Source organism: Bos mutus, chromosome 12, assembly GCF_027580195.1.
Source record: "Bos mutus isolate GX-2022 chromosome 12, NWIPB_WYAK_1.1, whole genome shotgun sequence".
NCBI classification, from domain to species: domain Eukaryota; kingdom Metazoa; phylum Chordata; class Mammalia; order Artiodactyla; family Bovidae; genus Bos; species Bos mutus.
This window is the reverse complement of record NC_091628.1, coordinates 29647475-29654394: the sequence shown is the minus strand read 5'-3', so window position 1 is coordinate 29654394 and position 6920 is coordinate 29647475.

Below are 6920 nucleotides of genomic sequence, written 5' to 3'. Positions count from 1 at the left end.
CGGGTTCTATCCCTGATCAGGGAACTAAGATCCCTCTTGCCACATGTCATGGCCCCCAAAAAAATTTTTTTCCCTGGAATCATAGCACTTTTGAACAGAAATAGAACTTTGAGATTTTTTTTTTCTTGGTCTGCTTCCCACATTTATATGAGGAAACTGTTGTGCAGAAAGGAGAAAGGAACAGTTCTCGGTCTTTGGAGCCAGAAGAATTTGGATCAGGTTCAAATCCTGGGCAATACTGATATGCTTTATAATATAGCTTACAATACCACCAGGCCTCCTGAAGGTAGACTTTATGGGCATGAATCCTGGCCATATATATTTCTCAGTAATTGCCAGCTCTGTGACCTTGAGATAATTACTAAGCCTTCCTGTGCCCGGCCCTACAGGATATGTGTAATGATTAAAAGGACATGTAAAGCACTAAACATACGTCATTATTGCTTGGTTTTCATTTAATATTCTTCATATTCTCCCTTGGGCTTCAGTTCAATATGGGTAAAATGGACATATACCTATCTTTTTGGGAGTTTGGAAGGGTTAGATATAAATAAAGCATCTAGTTTGGTAGTAGATATTCAGTTGTTGTTGCTTAGCAGCTACGTCTTATCTAACAATTTTGTAGCCTCCCAGGCTCCTCTATCATGGGGTTTCCCAGGTAAGAATATTGGGGTGGGCTGTCTTTTCCTTCTCCAGAGGATCTTCCCAACCCTTTTCTTCTGCACTGACAGATGGATTCTTTACCATTGAGCCGCCAGGGAAGCTCAGATATTCAGAAAGTTGTTGTAGTAGTAATGCAGCTGCTGCTAAGTCGCTTCAGTCGTGTCTGACTCTGTGTGACCCCATAGACGGCAGCCCACCAGGCGCCCCCTTCCCTGGGATTCTCCAGGCAAGAACACTGGGGTGGATTGCCATTTCCTTCTCCAATGCATGAAAGTGAAAAGTGAAGGTGAAGTCGTTCAGTCGTGTCCGACTGGTAGCAACCCTATGGACTGCAGCCTTACCAGACTCATCCGTCCATGGGCTTTCCTAGGCAAGAGTACTGTAGTGGCTTGCCATTGCTTTCTCTCTGTATTAGTAATACTATTCAAGAAAAGCAAGTGCCAGAACTTTGAGCTCAACTCATACTGTTGATGCTGAGTTGTACATTTGTATAGCCCTCTTGTATTTAATCAGCCCACTTATTTATTTATTGAAACAAGTGAATGAGTGGGGGCCATATGAACCATCATATGTATTATCTAATGATGCATTTATGACGTGCTTGAAATCCTTATCATTTTTATTACCTTACTGTATTTTATTTATTTTGATTTATTATGTTTTTTATATATATACAATTTCTCACACTTTTTATTATAGTGTGAGAAATTTTAGAATGAAACCAAATAAAAGTAATCCCAACAGATTGCTGTCATTGTGGATCCAGAGGTAAACAGGGAATGAAGGTGACTTTATCCTAAGTCTGCTGGTGGCTGCCACTGCAGTTAGTGGGTTTTTTCCCCCATATGTGTCTTAAAGAACAAAGAGGGTTTTCAAACCTGGAAACAGAAACAGCTCCCAAAGAGGAACAATGATGAGGACTTCCTTGGCAGTCCAATGGATAAGACTCAGCGCTTCCAATGCAGGGGGCATGGATTCTATGGCTGGTCAGGGGACTAGGATATCACATGTTATGCCACATGGCCAAAAAAAAAAAAAGATAAAACAAAAATTCAAACATTAAGAAAAGAAAAGCCCAAATCAAAATGTCAAAAGATAATGTGCAGTAGATGTAAAGGGCTGTGACAGACTTCCTTGAAAGGAAGGAAGAGATGAGCAAAGAGTGGATATATAGACAGAATAATATACATGAAAGTGCTCATGACTTTCAGCTTTTGATGTGAGCCAGTACATTGTGGTCTCCTCTGTATTCAGCAAGCTGCCGAGTGCTGGAGGTTACAGAAGAAGTATCAAAGTTGTTCTAAATCAGGGTGCCTTTGGTAAAGCTTCTCTGTAATGTCAGTACCTGAAATCTTGTCCATTTCAGTCTCTTTCAGTATCTGCTTTCTAAAGGGTTTATTTTTTTTCCTTCTCATACATTAACTTGAACTTTATTCTTTAAAAATTAATTGGTACTCATAGATTCTATTTTGTCTTGTTTTTAAGTCCATCCTAACGGAGATCAGTCCTGGGTGTGCATTGGAAGGACTGTTGTTGAAGCTGAAGCTCCAATACTTTGGCCACCTGATGCGAAGAGCTGACTCATTTGAAAAGACCCTGATGCTGGGAAAGATTGAAGGCAAGAGGAGAAGGGGAAGACAGAGGATGAGATGGTTGGATGGTATCACCGACTCAATGGACATGAGTTTGGGTAAACTCCGGAAGTTGGTGATGGACAGGGAGGTCTGGCGTGCTGCAGTCCATGGGGTCTCAAAGAGTCGGACACGACTGAGCGACTGAACTGAACTGAACTAAGTCATGTTAGATCACCTAAAAATAGAAATACATGGAAAAATCCTGAAGAAAACCAAGACTATATGGGTTTTTTTTCTTCTAACCTACAAAGGATCATCATATTTTATAACAAATGTGGTGAAGCTAAAACTTAAATCATGGGATAATGCTCATATCTGTCCCTCCAAGCTCTCTGAGACCCGGTTCCCCTGGAGCACACGAGGCCTTTCACATGACCTGGAAGCTTCTGTGCTTGTCTAGTCTATAGAAATCTCTTCCTCAGGTTCCTGGCTAGGCCAGCTTCTTATCACTCTTCAAGGCTCAGTATAAATCTCATCTCCCACAGAAGTTTCTGAATGCCAACCTATAAGCACATCACCCTTCCCCAAGGAATACCCAGTGTTTGTTATTAAGGTGAACTTCGCACCAGAGGGTAGTCACTATTTGGCTTGAGCCAATCAGCACATTCATTCCTCTCAACCATAGTCATTGGTTCAAGGGTAAGCATGTGACCTACTCAGCCCAACCAGGTGACTCTCAGTACCATCACTTAGAAAGTAGAGATGGGGGAACTTCCCTGGTGGTCCAGTGGCTAAGACTTCATACTCCCAGTGCAGGGGGCTGGGGTTTGATACCTGTTTGGGGACCTGGATTCTGCATGCCAAAAATAAGAGTGTGCATGCCACAACCAAAGATTCTACATGCTGCAACCAAGACCCAGCACAGCCAAATAATTTTTAAAGGAGAAAGATAGTAGGGATGGGAGCCTTACCTCTCTGCCCTATCCATCTTTGTGCCCTCCACCTCCTCCTGTTTCCTCCAGGTATGATCTTGTGAGGTTATGATGTCACAGTGATGTTACCATCCTCAAAAGGAAGGTGCAGTGTGGAGTTGGATAGACATTGGAACCAGGGGTCTAAGCCCACCTCAAAACCCACCCCACCTCTGCTTTGAGTTCCATGAACCATACATTTCCTTACAGTTTAAGTCAGTTTGAATTGGGAGTTTGTTACCTGCTGACAGGCTTCTCTGGTGGCTCAGATGGTAAAGAATCCACCTGCAATGTAGGAGACCCAGGTTCAATCCCTGGATCAGGAAGATCCCCTGGAGAAGAGAATGGCAACCCACTCCAGTATTCTTGCATGAAGAATCCCATGGACAGAGGAGCCTGGTGGGCTACAGTCCATGGGGTTGCAAAGAATCGGACATGAATGAGCAACTAACACTTTATCTGCTGACAAAAATATCCTAATCTCTGTAAGGGAGGGCTTCCTTGGCTCTATTATCTGAAGTGTCTCCTGCTTACCCAGTTATCCTCTATTGTTAATCCATTTATTTCCTTTCCAGTGTGTACCACAAGCTGCAATTATCTTGCTTATTTATTTATTCATTAACTAATTTTTTTCTTTTTCAATTGTGTGGCTCAGAAAGTCATGACCTTGTTTCTCTTATAAACTTATTAGGGAAAAGGGATATGTATCAGTTTTCCTGTAACACAGGCTTTTTTCACCTGTTGACGTATTAGACCAGATAATTCTTGGGTGTGTGTGTGGGGGGCGGTGTCCTGTGCATTATAGGATGTTTAGGAGCATCCTAGGCCTCTACCCACTAGATACTAGTAGTAGCAACTCTCCACCCCACCCCACCCCAGACTGTCCCTGATTAAGACCCACAGCTGTAAGATTTTATTTAAGCTTCATTGGTTCAAAAAGACATAGTCATTTTTAAAAAATATTTATTTGTTTTATTTGGCTGACCTGGTCTTAGTTGCAGCATGCAGGAGCTGGTCTAGTTGTGGCATGCAAACTGTTAGCTGCAGTGTGTGGAATTGAGTTGCCTGATCTTGTTCCCTGACCCCAGGGATCAAACCTGGGCCCCTGGGAAGCACAGAGGCGTAGCCCCTGGACCACCAGGGAAATCCCCAAAAGGCATAGCCTCAGGACATGTTTTTGAGAGAAAACAAAGCAATGTTTGATTTCTGAACCACAGAGACTAAGAGATGGGAAGAATGATGACCTCATTATGAATGAAACAGGCAACGTCAGCTTGTATTTGGTTCAGTAGATGAGGAGGGGTAGGCTGCCCCCCATTTAGCTACAGGACATGCTGGTTGTTGTGAAAACGTGACCTGTCCACTCCAAGGTGTTCATTTTGACTGCAATTGAGAAGTATTTTCGTGATTATAAATTATTTCCCTCAGGCAAGTATGTATAACTCACCACCTTTCCTTTCCTTAGTTTTTCCTTGCTCTTGAAGTAATAATTTGAATGCTTGCACACTTGCTGAAAATTATTAAATAATCATTTCTGATTACCTTAACCATTCTGCTTTACTAGAAAAAAAGAAAGAAATTTAGCGTTTGAATAACCAGGATCATTGCGGCCTTACATTCTCATTTTTCACCCTGAAAACTAAATTCACATGCCATAAATAGATCCCTTTTTCTCTTTTCTTTGTTTCTTCAACACGTGGGAGGAAAAGCAAAGGAAGAAAGAGGCGCATGTGTCTGCTGTGTTCTGAACTGTAATGGGGTCAAGTCTTAAATATGAGTCATTTTAGTACAGACTGTTTGGATTTGCCTTGTTGAAAGGAAGCACCTTCCTTTCAACAAGGAAATAACCACCAAAATGTTGGTGGTGTTTTTTTTTTCTTTGAATCAGATAAATTCTGAAACCAGGATATTTCTGTGCTCCAGAGATGTTAGCATTTATGATGGATGCCATCGGTGGATGGCACGTTAAGTTCTTGAACCCAAGGGTGTATTCAGTTCCTCCCAATGAATTAACAATCCACTCAGGAGGGTGGGAGTGGTAAAGTGAATAGCATTTTTCAGGATTTGTTTTTATCAGTCATGTCCGGCTATTCTTACCTCGTTTGTACCACATGAAATGAAATCCCACCTTCAAGACACTTTGGAAGAGCTGGCCACCTGATGGCAAAGTGAAATCTTGGCAAGAATGGATAAAATCACTAACAGTCAGTTGTCTCGTGGTGGACAACTAGAAAAGTGTGGAAGAGAGAACTAAGGGTCATGCAAATTAAAATTACTTTGTGTGCTGTGCTTTGTCACTCAGTCCAGGGGATCTTCCCAACCCAGGGATTGAACCCAGGTCTCCCAAATTGTAGGCAGATTCTTTACCAGATGAGCTACCAGGGATGTCCTTTAATTCCCTTTTAATTACAAAGCATAAAAAGCAAAAAGGGTATTTCTTACAATGCCAGTGTTTGTTTAGTTATTAACAACTAAACCCTGGCACCAGAGGGTGGTTACTGTTTGGCTTGAGTCAATCAGCACATTCATTCTCCTTGACCATAGTCATTGGTCAAGAACACCAGGCTTCCCTGTCCTTCACTATCTCCTGGAGTTTGCTCAAACTCATGTCCATTGAGTTGGTGATGCTATCTAACCATTTCATCGTCTGTCATCCCCTTTTCCTCCTGCCCTCGATCTTTCCCAGCATCAGAGTCTTTTCCAGTGAGTCGGCTCTTCGCATCAGGTGACCAAAGTATTGGAGTTTCAGCTTCAGCATCAGTCCTTCCAATGAATATTCAGGGTTGATTTCCTTTAGGATTGGCTGGTTTGATCTCCTTGCTGTCCAAGTGACTCTTGAGAGTCTTCTCCAACACCGCAGTTTGAAAGCATCAATTCTTCGGCACTCAGGCTTCTTTATAGTCCAGCTCTCACATCCATACATGACAACTGGAAAAACCATAGCTTTGACTGGATGGACCTTTGTCAGCAAAGTAATGTCTCTATTTTTTAATATGCTGTCTAGGTTGATCATAGCTTTTCTTCCAAGGAGCAAGCATCTTTTAATTTCATGGCTGCAGTCACTGTCTGCATTGATTTTGGAGCCCAAGAAAACAAAGTCTGTCATGGTTTCCATTTTTTCCCCATCCATTTACCATGAAGTGATGGGAGCGGATGCCATGGTCTTAGTTTTTTTGAATGTTGAGTTTTAAGCCAGCTTTTTCACCCTCCTCTTCCATCCTCATCAAGAGGCTCTTTAGAATGATGAGGCACTCCAAAATTATTGCACCTTCCTTCTGGCTGCCTTCTCCATCAGCAAGCGCAAGGTTTAAGGTATGTTCAGGGGAGCAAATGCTTCCAAAAAAAACCAGTATTGCTCTTAGGAATCTGGTATTGCTGACTAAGGACCCTGAAACCAGCTATTTAAATTGTGAAATGTTAAGTGTGTTATTCCTGAGGCAGTTTGTAAATTGCTATTTTCTTTTCTTTTCTTTTTCTTCTTCTTTTTTGGGGGGAGCCTCACCACAAGGCTTGCAGAATCTTGACTCCCCGACCAAGCACTGACCCTGGCAGTGGAAGCACCACCTCCTAACCTAGATTGCTGGGGAATTCCCTGTAAACTGTTATTTTTCATTAAACAAAAAATAAGGACACTCCACAAATACATTATCGCACTTTATTTTATGCTAGCAAAATGTCTCCTCTGAGGAGTTCACCATTTATCAACTCTTTT